This window comes from Lissotriton vulgaris, chromosome 3_1 (assembly GCF_964263255.1).
Source record: "Lissotriton vulgaris chromosome 3_1, aLisVul1.2, whole genome shotgun sequence".
Lineage (NCBI taxonomy): Eukaryota > Metazoa > Chordata > Amphibia > Caudata > Salamandridae > Lissotriton > Lissotriton vulgaris.
Window position 1 is genome coordinate 924,422,069 of NC_141689.1, and position 21,725 is coordinate 924,443,793.

General features: G+C 50.8%; 1 protein-coding gene across 2 annotated transcripts in view; it reads left to right on the top strand.

The window, feature by feature from the left end:
- LOC147727221 (cytochrome P450 1A4-like) overlaps window positions 1–21,725 on the top strand; it is a 254,243-nt gene that overhangs the window by 116,303 nt on the left and 116,215 nt on the right. The window lies entirely within an intron of this gene.

Sequence of the window (21,725 nt, forward strand, 5' to 3'; positions counted from 1 at the left end):
AGGAAGTGCTGCAGTGTGCAGGAAGGAACTACTTGCTGCACAAAAGAATTTTCCTCCTTCAATGTGTGCTGTGGAATGCAGCATGCATTGAAAGTGGAAAAAACGAGGAGAAATAAACACATTTCTCCTTGTTGTGCCTCGCTACACCACCTCCAGGGTGGCGCACCATTCACACTTATCTACAGATTTAAACTTTCTCGTAAATCTTGAGATGTGTTATTCCAGGGTGTTGTGCGGGAACAGACACAGCAAAACCCATGGAACGCCCTTTTAACGCAAACTGCTGCGTTTTAATAGGTTGTATTTTCAAGGAGAGGGAAAACCACGCAGGGTGGCTTTTCCTCTCCTTGCAAATATGGAGGAGTCCCCAGCGCCATCGCTACGTTGCAAAAAGTGACGTACTGGTGGCGCAGGGGGATTGTAAATTCGCCCCATAAGTGCTTAGGTATTGGCAGAGTGATATAATAAGAAAATACTGCTGGATGGGTGATTGACGAACTGCATGAGACTGACAGGAGGTATCCTAGGCTGATTGAGTACTACTTCAGTGTTTAGTGGAGTGTACCAATAGTATGTATCTGCTTAGAGGTTTAAAGGCAACATCACTAGTAACCTAGAATGATGACAGTGCTGCAAAAAGAGTGGCCAGTTAATTTATAAGTGCTTAGGTATTGTCTCAATGACTGAGTCATTCTGCAAGTCCATAGACAGTGACTGGGTTCCTAGAGTGCTAGTAGTTGACAGCAGGATAAGTTTATGAGCGCTTATGTTTCAGTAGACTGATTAGATAAGAACATGCTTCGGTCAGGATTATTGCAGGAGTGGTCTCAGACTAACAGTGTGATTCCAAACAAGCATGACTATTACTTGGACTTTTGAAGGACTGACTCAGTAGTCTGCAAGGGGTTGAGGGACCGGATATATTGTGCACATTTGACTGTACCACTGCTTGTCTCGATGCCTGAGTCATTCTGCAAGTGCATAGATAGTGACTGAGTTCCCAAAGTGCTAGTAGTTAACAGCAGGATGAGTTTATAAGGACTTATGTTTCAGCAGAGGGATTAGATAAGGACATACATCTGTCAGGATGATTGTATGAGTGGACACAGACTCACAGTGTGATTCCAGACAAGCATGTCTATTAACTGGACTTTTGCAAGACTGAGTCAGTAGTCTCTAAGTGGTTAAGGGAACACATATATTGCGCACATTTGACTGTACCACTGTTTGTCTCAATGCCTGAGTCCTTCTGCAAGTGCATAGACAGTGACTATGTTCCTAGAGTGCTAGTAGTTGACAGCTGGATACGTTTATACATGCTAACGTTTCAGCAGAGTGATTAGATAAGGACATGCTTCTATCAGGATCATTGTAGGAGTGGACACAGACTCACAGTGTGATTCCAGACAAGCATGACTATTGCCTGGACTTTTGCAGGACTGACTCAGTAGTCTGCAAGGGGTTAAAGGACCGCATACATTGTGCACATTTGACTGTACCACTGCTTGTCTCAATGCCTGAGTCATTCTGCAAGTGCATAGACAGTGACTGGGTTCCTAGAGTGCTAGTAGTTGACAGCAGGATAAGTTTATTAGCACTTATGTTTCAGCAGAGAGATTAGATTAAGACATGCTTCTGTCAGGATGATTGTAGGAGTGGACACAGACTCACAGTGTGATTCCAGACAAGCATGCATATTACCTGGAGTTTTGCAGGACTAACTCAGTAGTCTGCAAGGGGTTAAGGGACTGCATACATTGTGCACATTTCAATGTACCACTGCTTGTCTCAATGCCTGAGTCATTTTCCAAGTGCATAGACAGTGACTGGGTTTCTAGAGTGCTAGTAGTTGACAGCACAATAAGTTTATACGCGCTTTTGTTTCAGCAGAGTGATTAGATAAGAACATGCTTCTGTCAGGATGATTGTAGGAGTGGACACAGACTCACAGTGTGATTCCATACAAGCATGACTATTACCTGGACTTTTGCAGGACTGACTTAGTAGTCTGCAAGGGGTTAAGGGACTGCATACATTGTGCACATTTGACTGTAACACTGCTTGTCTCAATGCCCGAGTCATTCTGCAAGTACATAGAGAGTGAATAGATTCCTAGAGTGCTAGTAGTTAACAGCATGATGAGTTTATAAGGACTTATGTTTCAGCAGAGGGATTAGAAAAGGACATACTTCTGTCAGGATGATTGTATGAGTGAACACAGACTCACAGTGTGTTTCCAGACAAGCATGACTATTACCTGGACTTTTGCAGGACTGACTCAGTCTGCGAGGGGTTAATGGGCTGCATACATTGTGCACATTTGACTGTACCACTGCTTGTCTCAATGTCGGAGTCATTCTGTCAGTGAATAGACAGTGACTGGGTTCCAAGAGTGCTAGTAGTAGACAGCATGATAAGTTTATAAGCACTTCTGTTTCAGCATAGTCATTAGATAAGAACATGCTTCTGTCAGGATGATTGTAGGAGTGGACACACACTCACAGTGTGATTCTAGACAGCCATGACTATTACCTGGACTTTTGCAGGACTGAATCAGTAGTCTGCAAGGAGTTAAGGGCCCGCATACATTCTGCACATTTGACTGTACCACTGCTTGTCCCAATGCTTGAGTCATTCTGCAAGTGCCTAGACAGTGACTGGGTACCTAGATTGCTAGTAGTTGACGACAAGATAAGTTTATAAGCGCTTATGTTTCAGCAAAGTCATTAGATAAGGACATGCTGCTGACAGGATGATTGTAGGAGTGGACACAGACTCACAGTGTGATTTCAGACAAGCACGACTTTTACCTGGACTTTTGCAGGACTGACTCAGTAGTCTGCTAGGGGTTAAGGCACCGCATAAATTATGCAAATTTGACTGTACCGCTGCTTGTCTCAATGCCGGAGTCATTCTGACAGTGAATAGACAGTGACTGGGTTCCTGGAGTGCTAGTAGTTGACAGCAGGATTAGTTTATAATCGCTTATGTTTCAACAGAGTGATTAGATAAAGACATGCTTCTGTCAGGATGATTGTAGGAGTGGACACAGACTCACAGTGTGATTCCAGACAAGCATGACTATTGCTTGGACTTTTGCAGGACTGACTCAGTAGTCTGCAAGGGGTTTAGGCGCTGCATACATTGTGCACATTTGACTGTACCACTGCTTGTCTCAATGCCTCAGTCATTCTGCAAATGAATAGGCAGTTACTGGGTTCCTACAGTGCTAGTAGTGGACAGCAGGATAAGTTTATAAGCACTTATGTTTCAGCAGAGTGATGAGATAAGGACATGCTTTTGTGACTGTAGGAGTGGACAGAGCCTCTTTAGAGCCATAGAACAGGTCAGCAGAGCTGCTTTAGAGCCAGAGAACCAGGTCAGCAGAGCAGTTGTAGAGCCAGAGACCCAGGTCAGCAGTGCTGCTGTAGAGCCAGATAACCAGGTCAGCAGAACTGCTTTAGAGCCCTAGAACCAGGTCAGTAGAGCCGTTGTCAAGCTAGAGAACCATGTCAGCGGAGCTGCTCTAGAGCCTAAGAAGTGGGTCAGCAGAGCTGGTCTAGAACCAGAGAACCAGGTCAGCAGAGCTGCTCTAGAGCCTGAGAAGCAAGTCAGCAGAGCTGCTCTAGAACCAGAGTCTCAGGTCAGCAGAGCTGCTCTGGAGCCAGAGACCCAGGTCAGCAGAGCTGCTCTAGAGGCCAAGAAGCGGGTCAGCAGAGATGCTGTAGAGCCAGAGAAACAAGGTCAGCAGAGTTGCTTTAGAGAGAGAGAACCAGGTCAGAAAAACTGCTTTAGAGCTAGGGAACCAGGTCAGCAGAACCCTTTAGAGGGGGAGAACCAGGTCAGCAGAGCTGCTTTAGAGCCAGAGAACAAGGTCAGCAGAGCTGCTTTAGAGCCAGAGAACCAGGTCAGCAGAGCTGCTCTAGAGACAGAGAACCAGGTCAGCAGGGCTGTTTTAGAGCCATAGAACTAGGTCAGCAGAGCTGCTTTAGAGCCAGAGAACCAGGTCAGCAGAGCTGCTATAGAGCCAGGGAAACCATGTCAACAGAGCTGCTTTACAGGGAGAGAACCAGGGCAGACAAGCTGCTTTAGAGCCAGAGAACCAGGTCAACAGAGCTGCTCTGGAGCCAGAGAACCAGGTCAGCAGAGCTGCTGTAGAGCCAGAGAACCAAGTCAGCGGAGCTGCTCTAGAGGCAGAGAACAAGGTCAGAAGAGCTGATTTAGAGGGAGAGAACCAGGTCATCAGAGCTGCTTTAGAGCCTGAGAACCAGGTCAGCAGAGCTGCTATAGAGCCAGAAAACCAGGTCAGCAAAGCTGTTGTAGATCCATAGAGCCAGGTCAGCAGAGATGCTTTAGAGCCCAAGAACCAGGTCAGCAGAGGTGCTCTAGAGTCTAAGAACCAGGTCAGCGGAGCTGCTCTAGAGGCCAAGAGCCAGGTCAGCAGAGCTGCTGTAGAGCCAGAGAAACCAGGTCAGCAGAGTTTCTTTAAAGGGAGAGATCCAGGTCAGCAGAACTGCTTTAGAACCAGGTCAGCAGAGCTCTTCAGAGGGAGAGAACCAGGTCAGCAGAGCTGCTTTAGAGCCAGAGAACAAGGTCAGCAGAGCTGCTTTAGAGCCAGAATACCAGGTCAGCATAGCTGCTCTGGAGCCAGAGAACCAGGTCAGCAGAGCTGCTTTAGAGCCAGAGAACCAGGTCAGCAGAACTGCTTTAGATCCATAGAACCGGGTCAGCAGAGGTGCTTTAGAGCCAGAGAACCATGTCAGCAGAGCTGTTGTAGTGCCAGGGAACGAGGTTAGCAGAGCTGCTCTTGAGCCTAAGAACTAGGTCAGCAGAGCTACTTTAGAGCCAGAGAACCAGGTCAGCAGAGCTGCTGTAGAGCCAGAGAAACCAGGTCAGTAGAGCTGCTTTAAAAGGAGAGAACCAGATCAGCAGAGCAGCTTTAGAGCCAGAGAACCAGGCCAGCTGAGCTGCTTTATAGCCAGAGAACCAGGTCAGCAGAGCTGCTTTAGAGCTAGAGAACCAGGTCAGCAGAGCTGCTCTGGAGCCAGAGATCCAAGTCAGCAGAGCTTCTTTAGAGCCAGTGAAGCAGGTAAGCAGAGCTGCTTTAGAGCTAGAGAACCAGGTCAGCAGAGCTGCTCTAGAACCAGAGAACCAAGTCAGCAGAGCTTCTTTAGAGCCAGTGAAGCAGGTCAAAAGAGCTGCTATAGAGCCTTAAAACCAGGTCAGCAGAGCTGCTCTGAAGCAAGAGAACCAGGTCAGCAGAGCTGCTGTGGAGCCAGATAAACCTGGTCAGTAGAGCTTCTTTAGAGGGGGAGAACCAGGTCAGCAGAGCTGCTCTAGAACAAGAGAACCAGGTCAGCAGAGCTGGTCTAGAGCCAGAGAACCATGTCAGCAGAACTGCTTTAGAGCAATAGAACTGGGTTAGTAAAGCTGCTTTAGAGTGAGAGAACCAGGTCAGCAGAGCTGTTGTAGAGCCAGAGAACAAGATCAGCAGAGTTGCTCAATAGCATAAGAACTAGGTCAGCAGAGCTGCTCCAGAGCCAGAGAACAAGGTCAGCAGAGCTGCTTTAGAGCCATAGAACTAGGTCAGCAGAGCTGCATTAGAGCCAGAGAACCTGGTCTGCAGAGCTGCTCTAGAGGCAGAGAACCAGGTCAGAAGAGCTGATTTAGAGGGAGATAACCAGGTCATCAGAGCTGCTTTAGAGCCAGAGAACAAGGTCAGCAGAGCTGCTTTAGAGCCAGAGAACCAGGTCAGCAGAGCTGCTCTGGAACCAGAGAACCAGGTCAGCAGAGCTGCTGTAGAGCCAGAGAACTAGGTCAGCAGAGCTGCTCTAGAGGCAGAGAACCAGGTCAGAAGAGCTGATTTAGAGGGAGATAACCAGGTCATCAGAGCTGCTTTAGAGCCAGAGAACAAGGTCAGCAGAGCTGCTTTAGAGCCAGAGAACAAGGTCAGCAGAACTGCTTTAGATCCATAGAACCGGGTCAGCAGAGGTGCTTTAGAGCCAGAGAACCATGTCAGCAGAGCTGTTGTAGTGCCAGAGAACGAGGTTAGCAGAGCTGCTCTTGAGCCTAAGAACTAGGTCAGCAGAGCTAATTTAGAGCCAGAGAACCAGGTCAGCAGAGCTGCTGTAGAGCCAGAGAAACCAGGTCAGTAGAGCTGCTTTAAAGGGAGAGAACCAGATCAGCAGAGCAGCTTTAGAGCCAGAGAACCAGGCCAGCTGAGCTGCTTTATAGCCAGAGAACCAGGTCAGCAGAGCTGCTTTAGAGCTAGAGAACCAGGTCAGCAGAGCTGCTCTGGAGCCAGAGATCCAAGTCAGCAGAGCTTCTTTAGAGCCAGTGAAGCAGGTCAGCAGAGCTGCTATAGAGCCTTAGAACCAGGTCAGCAGAACTGCTTTAGAGCAAGAGAACCAGGTCAGCAGAGCTGCTGTGGAGCCAGATAAACCAGGTCAGTAGAGCTTCTTTAGAGGGAGAGAACCAGGTCAGCAGAGCTGCTCTAGAACAAGAGAACCAGGTCAGCAGAGCTGGTCTAGAGCCAGAGAACCATGTCAGCAGAACTGCTTTAGAGCAATAGAACTGGGGTAGTAAAGCTGCTTTAGAGTGAGAGAACCAGGTCAGCAGAGCTGTTGTAGAGCCAGAGAACAAGATCAGCAGAGTTGCTCAATAGCCTAAGAACTAGGGGGCAGATTTATGATAACTGGCGCATCCCCAGGGATGCGCCAGTTATCGTGCGCTGCAGCTACGCCACCCATGGTGCGCCGCATTTACAATGCGACGCACCATGGGGCAAAATCGGCACAGATGCGTCACGCATCTGTGCCGTAAAAGTGACGCATTGCTGGAGTTGCGTCGAAGCGCGACGCAGCTCCAGCAAGGCTCGGGGGTGCCCTATCTGACCAATGCTGCGTCAAGCCTTATGCCTGCTTCAAGCAGGCGCAGGGTTTTGACGCAGCATTGGCCTAAAAGTGACTGAGTGAAATCTTATAGATTTCACTCAGCCACTTTTGCGAGGTGCACCTGCCCCGGAACGCCCACCCTGCGCCGGAACGCCCACAAGCGGCGCAGGGCTTTACAACGTGACGCATCTGCCTAGATGCGTCACGTTGTAAATCGGTCTTGGGGATGCGCCACGTTTACGCCACAGTTGCGTGACGCAAACATGGCGCATTCACAACATAAATCTGCCCCTAGGTCAGCAGAGCTGCTCCAGAGCCAGAGAACAAGGTCAGCAGAGCTGCTTTAGAGCCATAGAACTAGGTCAGCAGAGCTGCATTAGAGCCAGAGAACCAGGTCTGCAGAGCTGCTCTAGAGGCAGAGAACCAGGTCAGAAGAGCTGATTTAGAGGGAGATAACCAGGTCATCAGAGCTGCTTTAGAGCCAGAGAACAAGGTCAGAAGAGCTGATTTAGAGGGAGATAACCAGGTCATCAGAGCTGCTTTAGAGCCTGAGAACAAGGTCAGCAGAGCTGCTTTAGAGCCAGAGAACAAGGTCAGCAGAGCTGCTTTAGAGCCAGAGAACCATGTCAGCAGAGCTGCTCTAGAGACAGAGAACCAGGTCAGCAGAGCTGCTTTAGAGCCTTAGAACTAGGTCAGCAGAGCTGCTTTAGAGCCAGAGAACCAGGTCAGCAGAGCTGCTATATAGCCAGGGAAACCATGTCAACAGAGCTGCTTTACAGGGAGAGAACCAGGTCAGCCAAGCTGCTTTAGAGCCAGAGAACCAGGTCAACGGAGCTGTCTGGAGCCAAAGAACCAGGTCAGCAGAGCTGCTGTAGAGCCAGAGAACCAGGTCAGCAGAGCTGCTCTATAGGCAGAGAACCAGGTCAGAAGAGCTGATTTAGAGGGAGAGAACAAGGTCATCAGAGCTGCTTTAGAGCCAGAGAACCAGGTCAGCAAGCAGAGCTGCTCTAGACCCAGCAAACCAGGTCAGCAAAGCTGTTGTAGATCTATAGAGCCAGGTCAGCAGAGCTGCTTTAGACTCCGAGAACCAGGTCGGCAGAGCTGCTCTAGAGGCCACGAACCAGGTCAGCAGAGCTGCTGTAGAGCTAGAGAAACCAGGTCAGCAGAGTTTCTTTAGAGGGAGAGAACCAGGTCAGCAGAACTGCTTTAGAGCAATAGAACTGGGGTAGTAAAGCTGCTTTAGATTGAGAGAACCAGGTCAGCAGAGCTGTTGTAGAGCCAGAGAACAAGATCAGCAGAGTTGCTCAATAGCCTAAGAACTAGGTCAGCAGAGCTGCTCCAGAGCCAGAGAACAAGGTCAGCAGAGCTGCTTTAGAGCCATAGAACTAGGTCAGCAGAGCTGCATTAGAGCCAGAGAACCAGGTCTGCAGAGCTGCTCTAGAGGCAGAGAACCAGGTCAGAAGAGCTGATTTAGAGGGAGATAACCAGGTCATCAGAGCTGCTTTAGAGCCAGAGAACAAGGTCAGCAGAGCTGCTTTAGAGCCAGAGAACCAGGTCAGCAGAGCTGCTCTGGAACCAGAGAACCAGGTCAGCAGAGCTGCTGTAGAGCCAGATAACCAGGTCAGCAGAGCTGCTCTAGAGGCAGAGAACCAGGTCAGAAGAGCTGATTTAGGGGGAGATAACCAGGTCATCAGAGCTGCTTTAGAGCCAGAGAACAAGGTCAGCAGAGCTGCTTTAGAGCCAGAGAACAAGGTCAGCAGAGCTGCTTTAGAGCCAGAGAACCATGTCAGCAGAGCTGCTCTAGAGACAGAGAACCAGGTCAGCAGAGCTGCTTTAGAGCCATAGAACTAGGTCAGCAGAGCTGCTTTAGAGCCAGAGAACCAGGTCAGCAGAGCTGCTATATAGCCAGGGAAACCATGTCAACAGAGCTGTCTGGAGCCAAAGAACCAGGTCAGCAGAGCTGCTGTAGAGCCAGAGAACCAGGTCAGCAGAGCTGCTCTATAGGCAGAGAACCAGGTCAGAAGAGCTGATTTAGAGGGAGAGAACAAGGTCATCAGAGCTGCTTTAGAGCCAGAGAACCAGGTCAGCAAGCAGAGCTGCTCTAGACCCCGAAAACCAGGTCAGCAAAGCTGTTGTAGATCTATAGAGCCAGGTCAGCAGAGCTGCTTTAGACTCCGAGAACCAGGTCAGCAGAGCTGCTCTAGAGGCCACGAACCAGATCAGCAGAGCTGCTGTAGAGCTAGAGAAACCAGGTCAGCAGAGTTTCTTTAGAGGGAGAGAACCAGGTCAGCAGAACTGCTTTAGACCCAGGGAACTAGGTCAGCAGAGCTCTTTAGAGGGAGAGAACCAGTTCAGCAGAGCTGCTTTAGAGCCAGAGAACAAGGTCAGCAGAGCTGCTTTAGATCCAGAGAACCAGGTCAGCATAGCTGCTCTAGAGCCAGAGAACCAGGTCAGCAGAGCTGCTTTAGAGCCTTGGAACTAGGTCAGCAGAGCTGCTTTAGAGCCAGAGAACCAGGTCAGCAGAACTGCTTTAGATCCATAGAACCGGGTCAGCAGAGGTGCTTTAGAGCCAAAGAACCATGTCAGCAGAGCTGTTGAAGAGCCAGATAACCAGGTTAGCAGAGCTGCTTTAGACTCCGAGAACCAGGTCAGCGGAGCTGCTCTAGAGTCTAAGAACCAGGTCAGCGGAGCTGCTTTAGAGGCCACGAACCAGGTCAGCAGAGCTGCTGTAGAGCTAGAGAAACCAGGTCAGCAGAGTTTCTTTAGAGGGAGAGAACCAGGTCAGCGGAACTGCTTTAGACCCAGGGAACCAGGTCAGCAGAGCTCTTTAGAGGGAGAGAACCAGTTCAGCAGAGCAGCTTTAGAGCCAGAGAACAAGGTCAGCAGAGCTGCTTTAGATCCAGAAAACCAGGTCAGCATAGCTGCTCTAGAGCCAGAGAACCAGGTCAGCAGAGCTGCTTTAGAGCCTTGGAACTAGGTCAGCAGAGCTGCTATAGAGCCAGAGAACCATGTCAACAGAGATGCTTTACAGGGAGAGAACCAGTTCAGCCAAGCTGCTTTAGAGCCAGAGAACCAGGTCAACAGAGCTGCTCTGGAACCAGAGAACCAGGTCAACAGAGCTGCTCTGGAACCAGAGAACCAGGTCAGCAGAGCTGCTGTAGAGCCAGAGAACCAGGTCACCAGAGCTGCTCTAGAGGCAGAGAACCAGGTCAGAAGAGCTGATTTAGAGGGAGATAACCAGGTCATCAGAGCTGCTTTAGAGCCAGAGAACAAGGTCAGCAGAGCTGCTTTAGAGCCAGAGAACCAGGTCAGCAGAGCTGCTCTAGAGACAGAGAACCAGATCAGCAGAGCTGCTTTAGAGCCATAGAACTAGGTCAGCAGAGCTGCTTTAGAGCCAGAGAACCAGGTCAGCAGAGCTGCTATATAGTCAGGGAAACCATGTCAACAGAGCTGCTTTACAGGGAGAGAACCAGGTCAGCCAAGTTGCTTTAGAGCCAGAGAACCAGGTCAACAGAGCTGCTCTGGAGCCAAAGAACCAGGTCAGCAGAGCTGCTGTAGAGCCAGAGAACCAGGTCAGAAGAGCTGCTCTAGAGGCAGAGAACCAGATCAGAAGAGCTGATTTAGAGGGAGAGAACAAGGTCATCAGAGCTGCTTTAGAGCCAGGGAACAAGGCGAGCAAGCAGAGCTGCTCTAGACCAAGAAAACCAGGTCAGCAAAGCTGTTGTAGATCCATAGAGCCAGGTCAGCAGATCTGCTTTAGACTCCGAGAACCAGGTCAGGAGAGTTGCTCTAGAGTGTAAGAACCAGGTCAGCTGAGCTGCTCTAGAGGCCACGAACCAGGTCAGCAGAGCTGCTGTAGAGCTAGAGAAACCAGGTCAGCAGAGTTTCTTTAGAGGGAGAGAACCAGGTCAGCAGATCTGCTTTAGACTCCGAGAACCAGGTCAGGAGAGTTGCTCTAGAGTGTAAGAACCAGGTCAGCAGAGCTGCTCTAGAGGCAGAGAGCCAGGTCAGAAGAGCTGAGTTAGAGGGAGATAACCAGGTCATCAGAGCTGCTTTACAGCCAGAGAACAAGGTCAGCAGAGCTGCTTTAGAGCCAGAGAAGCAGGTCAGCAGAGCTGCTTTAGAGCCAGAGAACAAGGTCAGCAGAACTGCTTTAGACCCAGGGAACCAGGTCTGCAGATCTCTTGAGAGGGAGAGAACCAGTTCAGCAGAGCTGCTTTAGAGCCAGGGAACAAGGTCAGCAGAGCTGCTGTAGAGCCAGAGAACCAGGTCAGCAGAGCTGCTCTAGAGGCAGAGAACCGGGTCAGCAGAGCTGCTTTAGAGCCATAGAACTAGGTCAGCAGAGCTGCTTTAGAGCCAGAGAACCAGGTCAGCAGAGCTGCTATATAGCCAGGGAAACCATGTCAACAGAGCTGCTTTTCAGGGAGAGAACCAGGTCAGCCAAGCTGCTTTGGAGCCAGAGAACCAGGTCAACAGAGCTGCTCTGGAGCCAAAGAACCAGGTCAGCAGAGCTGCTCTAGAGCCAGAGAACCAGGTCAGCAGAGCTGCTCTAGAGGCAGAGAACCAGGTCAGAAGAACTGATTTAGAGGGAGAGAACAAGGTCAGCAGAGCTGCTTTAGATCCAGAGAACCAGGTCAGCATAGCTGCTCTAGAGCCAGAGAACCAGGTCAGCAGAGCTGCTTTAGAGCCTTAGAACTAGGTCAGCAGAGCTGCTATAGAGCCAGAGAACCATGTCAACAGAGATGCTTTACAGGGAGAGAACCAGGTCAGCCAAGCTGCTTTAGAGCCAGAGAACCAGGTCAACAGAGCTGCTCTGGAACCAGAGAACCAGGTCAGCAGAGTTTTTTTAGAGGGAGAGAACCAGGTCAGCAGAACTGCTTTAGACCCAGGGAACCAGGTCAGCAGCAGGTCGGCAGAGCTCTTTAGAGGGAGAGAACCAGTTCAGCAGAGCTGCTTTAGAGCCAGAGAACAAGGTCAGCAGAGCTGCATTAGATCCAGAGAACCAGGTCAGCATAGCTTCTCTAGAGCCAGAGAACCAGGTCAGCAGAGCTGCTTTAGAGCCTTGGAACTAGGTCAGCAGAGCTGCTATAGAGCCAGAGAACCATGTCAACAGAGATGCTTTACAGGGAGAGAACCAGGTCAGCCAAGCTGCTTTAGAGCCAGAGAACCAGGTCAACAGAGCTGCTCTGGAACCAGAGAACCAGGTCAGGAGAGCTGCTGTAGAGCCAGAGAACCAGGTCAGGAGAGCTGCTCTAGAGGCAGAGAACCAGGTCAGAAGAGCTGATTTATAGGGAGATAACCAGGTCATCAGAGCTGCTTTAGAGCCAGAGAACAAGGTCAGCAGAGCTGCTTTAGAGCCAGAGAACCAGGTCAGCAGAGCTGCTCTAGAGACAGAGAACCAGGTCAGCAGAGCTGCTTTAGAGCTATAGAACAAGGTCAGCAGAGCTGCTTTAGAGCCAGAGAACCAGGTCAGCAGAGCTGCTATATAGCCAGGGAAACTATGTCAACAGAGCTGCTTTACAGGGAGAGAATCAGGTCAGCCAAGCTGCTTTAGAGCCAGAGAACCAGGTCAACAGAGCTGCTCTGGAGCCAAAGAACCAGGTCAGCAGAGCTGCTGTAGAGCCAGAGAACCAGGTCAGCAGAGCTGCTCTAGAGGCAGAGAACCAGGTCAAAAGAGCTGATTTAGAGGGAGAGAACAAGGTCATCAGAGCTGCTTTAGAGCCAGAGAACCAGGTCAGCAAGCAGTGCTGCTCTAGACCCAAAAAAAAAAGTAGGTCAGCAAAGCTGTTGTAGATCCATAGAGCCAGGTCAGCAGAGCTGCTTTGGACTCCGAGAACCAGGTCAGCAGAGCTGCTCTAGAGTCTAAGAACCAGGTCAACGGAGCTGCTCTAGAGGCCACGAACCAGGTCAGCAGAGCTGCTGTAGAGCTAGAGAAACAAGGTCAGCAGAGTTTCTTTAGAGGGAGAGAACCAGGTCAGCAGAGCTGCTTTAAACCCAGGGAACGAGGTCAGCAGAGCTCTTTAGAGGGAGAGAACCAGTTCAGCAGAGCTGCTTCAGAGCCAGAAAACAAGGTCAGCAGAGCTGCTTTAGATCCAGTGAACCAGGTCAGCATAGCTGCTCTAGAGTCTAAGAACCAGGTCAGCGGAGCTGCTTTAAAGGCCACGAACCAGGTCAGCAGAGCTGCTGTAGAGCTAGAGAAACCAGGTCAGCAGAGTTTCTTTAGAGGGAGAGAACCAGGTCAGCAGAACCGCTTTAGAGCCAGAGAACAAGGTCAGCAGAGCTGCTTTAGATCCAGAAAACCAGGTCAGCATAGCTGCTCTAGAGCCAGAGAACCAGGTCAGCAGAGCTGCTTTAGAGCCTTGGAACTAGGTCAGCAGAGCTGCTATAGAGCCAGAGAACCATGTCAACAGAGATGCTTTACAGGGAGAGAACCAGTTCAGCCAAGCTGCTTTAGAGCCAGAGAACCAGGTCAACAGAGCTGCTCTGGAACCAGAGAACCAGGTCAACAGAGCTGCTCTGGAACCAGAGAACCAGGTCAGCAGAGCTGCTGTAGAGCCAGAGAACCAGGTCAGCAGAGCTGATCTAGAGGCAGAGAACCAGGTCAGAAGAGCTGATTTAGAGGGAGATAACCAGGTCATCAGAGCTGCTTTAGAGCCAGAGAACAAGGTCAGCAGATCTGCTTTAGAGCCAGAGAACCAGGTCAGCAGAGCTGCTCTAGAGACAGAGAACCAGATCAGCAGAGCTGCTTTAGAGCCATAGAACTAGGTCAGCAGAGCTGCTTTAGAGCCAGAGAACCAGGTCAGCAGAGCTGCTATATAGTCAGGGAAACCATGTCAACAGAGCTGCTTTACAGGGAGAGAACCAGGTCAGCCAAGTTGCTTTAGAGCCAGAGAACCAGGTCAACAGAGCTGCTCTGGAGCCAAAGAACCAGGTCAGCAGAGCTGCTGTAGAGCCAGAGAACCAGGTCAGAAGAGCTGCTGTAGAGGCAGAGAACCAGATCAGAAGAGCTGATTTAGAGGGAGAGAACAAGGTCATCAGAGCTGCTTTAGAGCCAGGGAACAAGGCGAGCAAGCAGAGCTGCTCTAGACCAAGAAAACCAGGTCAGCAAAGCTGTTGTAGATCCATAGAGCCAGGTCAGCAGATCTGCTTTAGACTCTGAGAACCAGGTCAGGAGAGTTGCTCTAGAGTGTAAGAACCAGGTCAGCTGAGCTGCTCTAGAGGCCACGAACCAGGTCAGCAGAGCTGCTGTAGAGCTAGAGAACCCAGGTCAGCAGAGTTTCTTTAGAGGGAGAGAACCAGGTCAGCAGAACTGCTTTAGACCCAGGGAGCCAGGTCAGCAGAGCTCTTTAGAGGGAGAGTACCAGTTCAGCAGAGCTGCTTTAGAGCCAGAGAACAAGGTCAGCAGAGCTGCTTTAGATCCAGAGAACCAGGTCAGCAGAGCTGCTCTAGAGGCAGAGAACCAGGTCAGAAGAGCTGCTCTAGAGGCAGAGAACCAGATCAGAAGAGCTGATTTAGAGGGAGAGAACAAGGTCATCAGAGCTGCTTTAGAGCCAGGGAACAAGGCGAGCAAGCAGAGCTGCTCTAGACCCAGAAAACCAGGTCAGCAAAGCTGTTGTAGATCCATAGAGCCAGGTCAGCAGATCTGCTTTAGACTCCGAGAACCAGGTCAGGAGAGTTGCTCTAGAGTGTAAGAACCAGGTCAGCAGAGCTGCTCTAGAGGCAGAGAGCCAGGTCAGAAGAGCTGAGTTAGAGGGAGATAACCAGGTCATCAGAGGTGCTTTACTGCCAGAGAACAAGGTCAGCAGAGCTGCTTTAGAGCCAGAGAAGCAGGTCAGCAGAGCTGCTTTAGAGCCAGAGAACAAGGTCAGCAGAACTGCTTTAGACCCAGGGAACCAGGTCAGCAGATCTCTTGAGAGGGAGAGAACCAGTTCAGCAGAGCTGCTTTAGAGCCAGGGAACAAGTTCAGCAGAGCTGCTGTAGAGCCAGAGAACCAGGTCAGCAGAGCTGCTCTAGAGGCAGAGAACCGGGTCAGCAGAGCTGCTTTAGAGCCATAGAACTAGGTCAGCAGAGCTGCTTTAGAGCCAGAGAACCAGGTCAGCAGAGCTGCTATATAACCAGGGAAATCATGTCAACAGAGCTGCTTTTCAGGGAGAGAACCAGGTCAGCCAAGCTGCTTTGGAGCCAGAGAACCAGGTCAACAGAGCTGCTCTAGAGCCAAAGAACCAGGTCAGCAGAGCTGCTGTAGAGCCAGAGAACCAGGTCAGCAGAGCTGCTCTAGAGGCAGAAAACCAGGTCAGAAGAACTGATTTAGAGGGAGAGAACAAGGTCAGCAGAGCTGCTTTAGATCCAGAGAACCAGGTCAGCATAGCTGCTCTAGAGCCAGAGAACCAGGTCAGCAGAGCTGCTTTAGAGCCTTGGAACTAGGTCAGCAGAGCTGCTATAGAGCCTGAGAACCATGTCAACAGAGATGCTTTACAGGGAGAGAACCAGGTCAGCCAAGCTGCTTTAGAGCCAGAGAACCAGGTCAACAGAGCTGCTCTGGAACCAGAGAACCAGGTCAGCAGAGTTTTTTTTAGAGGGAGAGAACCAGGTCAGCAGAACTGCTTTAGACCCAGGGAACCAGGTCAGCAGCAGGTCAGCAGAGCTCTTTAGAGGGAGAGAATCAGTTCAGCAGAGCTGCTTTAGAGCCAGAGAACAAGGTCAGCAGAGCTGCATTAGATCCAGAGAACCAGGTCAGCATAGCTTCTCTAGAGCCAGAGAACCAGGTCAGCAGAGCTGCTTTAGAGCCTTGGAACTAGGTCAGCAGAGCTGCTATAGAGCTAGAGAACCATGTCAACAGAGATGCTTTACAGGGAGAGAACCAGGTCAGCCAAGCTGCTTTAGAGCTAGAGAACCAGGTCAACAGAGCTGCTCTGGAACCAGAGAACCAGGTCAGGAGAGCTGCTGTAGAGCCAGAGAACCAGGTCAGGAGAGCTGCTCTAGAGGCAGAGAACCAGGTCAGAAGAGCTGATTTAGAGGGAGATAACCAGGTCATCAGAGCTGCTTTAGAGCCAGAGAACAAGGTCAGCAGAGCTGCTTTAGAGCCAGAGAACCAGGTCAGCAGAGCTGCTCTAGAGACAGAGAACCAGGTCAGCAGAGCTCTTTTAGAGCTATAGAACAAGGTCAGCAGAGCTGCTTTAGAGCCAGAGAACCAGGTCAGCAGAGCTGCTATATAGCCAGGGAAACTATGTCAACAGAGCTGCTTTACAGGGAGAGAATCAGGTCAGCCAAGCTGCTTTAGAACCAGAGAACCAGGTCAACAGAGCTGCTCTGGAGCCAAAGAACCAGGTCAGCAGAGCTGCTGTAGAGCCAGAGAACCAGGTCAGCAGAGCTGCTCTAGAGGCAGAGAACCAGGTCAAAAGAGCTGATTTAGAGGGAGAGAACAAGGTCATCAGAGCTGCTTTAGAGCCAGAGAACCAGGTCAGCAAGCAGTGCTGCTCTAGACCCAGAAAACTAGGTCAGCAAAGCTGTTGTAGATCCATAGAGCCAGGTCAGCAGAGCTGCTTTGGACTCCGAGAACCAGGTCAGCAGAGCTGCTCTAGAGTCTAAGAACCAGGTCAACGGAGCTGCTCTAGAGGCCACGGACCAGGTCAGCAGAGCTGCTGTAGAGCTAGAGAAACCAGGTCAGCAGAGTTTCTTTAGAGGGAGAGAACCAGGTCAGCAGAGCTGCTTTAAACCCAGGGAACAAGGTCAGCAGAGCTCTTTAGAGGGAGAGAACCAGTTCAGCAGAGCTGCTTCAGAGCCAGAAAACAAGGTCAGCAGAGCTGCTTTAGATCCAGCGAACTAGGTCAGCATAGCTGCTCTAGAGCCAGAGAACCAGGTCAGCAGAGCTGCGTTAGAGCCTTGGAACTAGGTCAGCAGAGCTGCTTTAGAGCCAGAGAACCTGGTCAGCAGAACTGCTTTAGATCCATAGAACCGGGTCAGCAGAGGTGCTTTAAAGCCAGAGAACGATGTCAGCAGAGCTGTTGAAGAGCCAAAGAACCAGGTTAGCAGAGCTGCTCCAGAGCCTAAGAACTAGGTCAGCAGATCTGCTATAGAGCCAGGGAAACCAGGTCAGCAGAGCTACTTTGAAGGGAGAGAACCAGATCAGCAGAGCAGCTTTAGAGCCAGATAACCAGGCCAGCAGAGATGCTTTATAGCCAGAGAACCAGGTCAGCAGAGCTGCTTTATAGCCAGAGAACCAGGTCAGCAGAGCTGCTCTAGAGCCAGAGAACCAAGTCAGCAGAGCTTCTTTAGAGCCAGTGAACCAGGTCAGCAGAGTTGCTATAGAGCCTTAGAACCAGGCCAGCAGAGCTGCTCTAGAGCCAGAGAACCAGGTCAGCAGTGCTGCTATGGAACCAGATAAACCAGGTCAGTAGAGCTTCTTTAGAGGGAGAGAGCCAGGTCAGTAGAGCTGCTCTAGAGCCAGAGAACCATGTCAGCAGAACTCTTTTAGATCAATAGAACTGGGTTAGTAAAGTTGCTTTAGAGTGAGAGAACCAGGTCAGCAGAGCTGTTGTAGAGCCAGAGAACCAGATCAGCAGAGTTGCTCAGTAGCCTAAGAACTAGGTCAGCAGAGCTGCTCTAGGGCCAGAGAACAAGGTCAGCAGAGCTGCTTTAGAGCCATAGAAGTAGGTCAGCGGACCTGCTTTAGAGCCTGAGAACCAGGTCAGCAGAGCTGCTATAGGGCCAGAGAACAAGGTCAGCAGAGCTGCTTTAGAGCCATAGAACTAGGTCAGCAGACCTGCTTTAGAGCCAGAGAAACCATGTCAACAGAGCTGCTTTACAGGGAGAGAACCAGGTCAGCCAAGCAGCTTTAGAGCCAGAGAACCTGGTCAACAGAGCTGCTCTGGAGCCAGAGAACCAGGTCAGCAGAGCTGCTGTAGAGCCAGAGAACCAGGTCAGCAGAGCTGCTCTAGAGGCAGAGAACCAGGTCAGAAGAGCTGATTTAGAGGTAGAGAACCAGGTCATGAGAGCTGCTTTAGAGCCAGCGAACAAGGTCAGCAGAGCTGCTTTAGAGCCAGAGAACCAGGTCAGCAGAGCTGCTCTAGAGACAGAGAACCAGGTCATTAGAGCTGCTTTAGAGCCATAGAACTAAGTCAGCAGAGCTGCTTTAGAGCCAGAGAACCATGTCAGCTGAGCTGGTAGAGAGCCAGGGAAACCATGTCAACAGAGATGCTTTACAGGGAGAGAACCAGGTCAGCCAAGCTGCTTTAGAGCCAGAGAACCAGGTCAACAGAGCTGCTCTGGAACCAGAGAACCAGGTCAGCAGAGTTTTTTTAGAGGGAGAGAACCAGGTCAGCAGAACTGCTTTAGACCCAGGGCACCAGGTCAGCAGCAGGTCAGCAGAGCTCTTTAGAGGGAGAGAACCAGTTCAGCAGAGCTGCTTTAGAGCCAGAGAACAAGGTCAGCAGAGCTGCATTAGATCCAGAGAACCAGGTCAGCATAGCTTCTCTAGAGCCAGAGAACCAGGTCAGCAGAGCTGCTTTAGAGCCTTGGAACTAGGTCAGCAGAGCTGCTATAGAGCCAGAGAACCATGTCAACAGAGATGCTTTACAGGGAGAGAACCAGGTCAGCCAAGCTGCTTTAGAGCCAGAGAACCAGGTCAACAGAGCTGCTCTGGAACCAGAGAACCAGGTCAGGAGAGCTGCTGTAGAGCCAGAGAACCAGGTCAGGAGAGCTGCTCTAGAGGCAGAGAACCAGGTCAGAAGAGCTGATTTATAGGGAGATAACCAGGTCATCAGAGCTGCTTTAGAGCCAGAGAACAAGGTCAGCAGAGCTGCTTTAGAGCCAGAGAACCAGGTCAGCAGAGCTGCTCTAGAGACAGAGAACCAGGTCAGCAGAGCTGCTTTAGAGCTATAGAACAAGGTCAGCAGAGCTGCTTTAGAGCCAGAGAACCAGGTCAGCAGAGCTGCTATATAGCCAGGGAAACTATGTCAACAGAGCTGCTTTACAGGGAGAGAATCAGGTCAGCCAAGCTGCTTTAGAGCCAGAGAACCAGGTCAACAGAGCTGCTCTGGAGCCAAAGAACCAGGTCAGCAGAGCTGCTGTAGAGCCAGAGAACCAGGTCAGCAGAGCTGCTCTAGAGGCAGAGAACCAGGTCAAAAGAGCTGATTTAGAGGGAGAGAACAAGGTCATCAGAGCTGCTTTAGAGCCAGAGAACCAGGTCAGCAAGCAGTGCTGCTCTAGACCCAAAAAAAAAAGTAGGTCAGCAAAGCTGTTGTAGATCCATAGAGCCAGGTCAGCAGAGCTGCTTTGGACTCTGAGAACCAGGTCAGCAGAGCTGCTCTAGAGTCTAAGAACCAGGTCAACGGAGCTGCTCTAGAGGCCACGAACCAGGTCAGCAGAGCTGCTGTAGAGCTAGAGAAACAAGGTCAGCAGAGTTTCTTTAGAGGGAGAGAACCAGGTCAGCAGAGCTGCTTTAAACCCAGGGAACGAGGTCAGCAGAGCTCTTTAGAGGGAGAGAACCAGTTCAGCAGAGCTGCTTCAGAGCCAGAAAACAAGGTCAGCAGAGCTGCTTTAGATCCAGTGAACCAGGTCAGCATAGCTGCTCTAGAGTCTAAGAACCAGGTCAGCGGAGCTGCTTTAAAGGCCACAAACCAAGTCAGCAGAGCTGCTGTAGAGCTAGAGAAACCAGGTCAGCAGAGTTTCTTTAGAGGGAGAGAACCAGGTCAGCAGAACTGCTTTAGAGCTAGAGAACAAGGTCAGCAGAGCTGCTTTAGATCCAGAAAACCAGGTCAGCATAGCTGCTCTAGAGCCAGAGAACCAGGTCAGCAGAGCTGCTTTAGAGCCTTGGAACTAGGTCAGCAGAGCTGCTATAGAGCCAGAGAACCATGTCAACAGAGATGCTTTACAGGGAGAGAACCAGTTCAGCCAAGCTGCTTTAGAGCCAGAGAACCAGGTCAACAGAGCTGCTCTGGAACCAGAGAACCAGGTCAACAGAGCTGCTCTGGAACCAGAGAACCAGGTCAGCAGAGCTGCTGTAGAGCCAGAGAACCAGGTCAGCAGAGCTGATCTAGAGGCAGAGAACCAGGTCAGAAGAGCTGATTTAGAGGGAGATAACCAGGTCATCAGAGCTGGTTTATAGCCAGAGAACAAGGTCAGCAGATCTGCTTTAGAGCCAGAGAACCAGGTCAGCAGAGCTGCTCTAGAGACAGAGAACCAGATCAGCAGAGCTGCTTTAGAGCCATAGAACTAGGTCAGCAGAGCTGCTTTAGAGCCAGAGAACCAGGTCAGCAGAGCTGCTATATAGTCAGGGAAACCATGTCAACAGAGCTGCTTTACAGGGAGAGAACCAGGTCAGCCAAGTTGCTTTAGAGCCAGAGAACCAGGTCAACAGAGCTGCTCTGGAGCCAAAGAACCAGGTCAGCAGAGCTGCTGTAGAGCCAGAGAACCAGGTCAGAAGAGCTGCTGTAGAGGCAGAGAACCAGATCAGAAGAGCTGATTTAGAGGGAGAGAACAAGGTCATCAGAGCTGCTTTAGAGCCAGGGAACAAGGCGAGCAAGCAGAGCTGCTCTAGACCAAGAAAACCAGGTCAGCAAAGCTGTTGTAGATCCATAGAGCCAGGTCAGCAGATCTGCTTTAGACTCTGAGAACCAGGTCAGGAGAGTTGCTCTAGAGTGTAAGAACCAGGTCAGCTGAGCTGCTCTAGAGGCCACGAACCAGGTCAGCAGAGCTGCTGTAGAGCTAGAGAACCCAGGTCAGCAGAGTTTCTTTAGAGGGAGAGAACCAGGTCAGCAGAACTGCTTTAGACCCAGGGAGCCAGGTCAGCAGAGCTCTTTAGAGGGAGAGTACCAGTTCAGCAGAGCTGCTTTAGAGCCAGAGAACAAGGTCAGCAGAGCTGCTTTAGATCCAGAGAACCAGGTCAGCAGAGCTGCTCTAGAGGCAGAGAACCAGGTCAGAAGAGCTGCTCTAGAGGCAGAGAACCAGATCAGAAGAGCTGATTTAGAGGGAGAGAACAAGGTCATCAGAGCTGCTTTAGAGCCAGGGAACAAGGCGAGCAAGCAGAGCTGCTCTAGACCCAGAAAACCAGGTCAGCAAAGCTGTTGTAGATCCATAGAGCCAGGTCAGCAGATCTGCTTTAGACTCCGAGAACCAGGTCAGGAGAGTTGCTCTAGAGTGTAAGAACCAGGTCAGCAGAGCTGCTCTAGAGGCAGAGAGCCAGGTCAGAAGAGCTGAGTTAGAGGGAGATAACCAGGTCATCAGAGGTGCTTTACTGCCAGAGAACAAGGTCAGCAGAGCTGCTTTAGAGCCAGAGAAGCAGGTCAGCAGAGCTGCTTTAGAGCCAGAGAACAAGGTCAGCAGAACTGCTTTAGACCCAGGGAACCAGGTCAGCAGATCTCTTGAGAGGGAGAGAACCAGTTCAGCAGAGCTGCTTTAGAGCCAGGGAACAAGTTCAGCAGAGCTGCTGTAGAGCCAGAGAACCAGGTCAGCAGAGCTGCTCTAGAGGCAGAGAACCGGGTCAGCAGAGCTGCTTTAGAGCCATAGAACTAGGTCAGCAGAGCTGCTTTAGAGCCAGAGAACCAGGTCAGCAGAGCTGCTATATAACCAGGGAAATCATGTCAACAGAGCTGCTTTTCAGGGAGAGAACCAGGTCAGCCAAGCTGCTTTGGAGCCAGAGAACCAGGTCAACAGAGCTGCTCTGGAGCCAAAGAACCAGGTCAGCAGAGCTGCTGTAGAGCCAGAGAACCAGGTCAGCAGAGCTGCTCTAGAGGCAGAAAACCAGGTCAGAAGAACTGATTTAGAGGGAGAGAACAAGGTCAGCAGAGCTGCTTTAGATCCAGAGAACCAGGTCAGCATAGCTGCTCTAGAGCC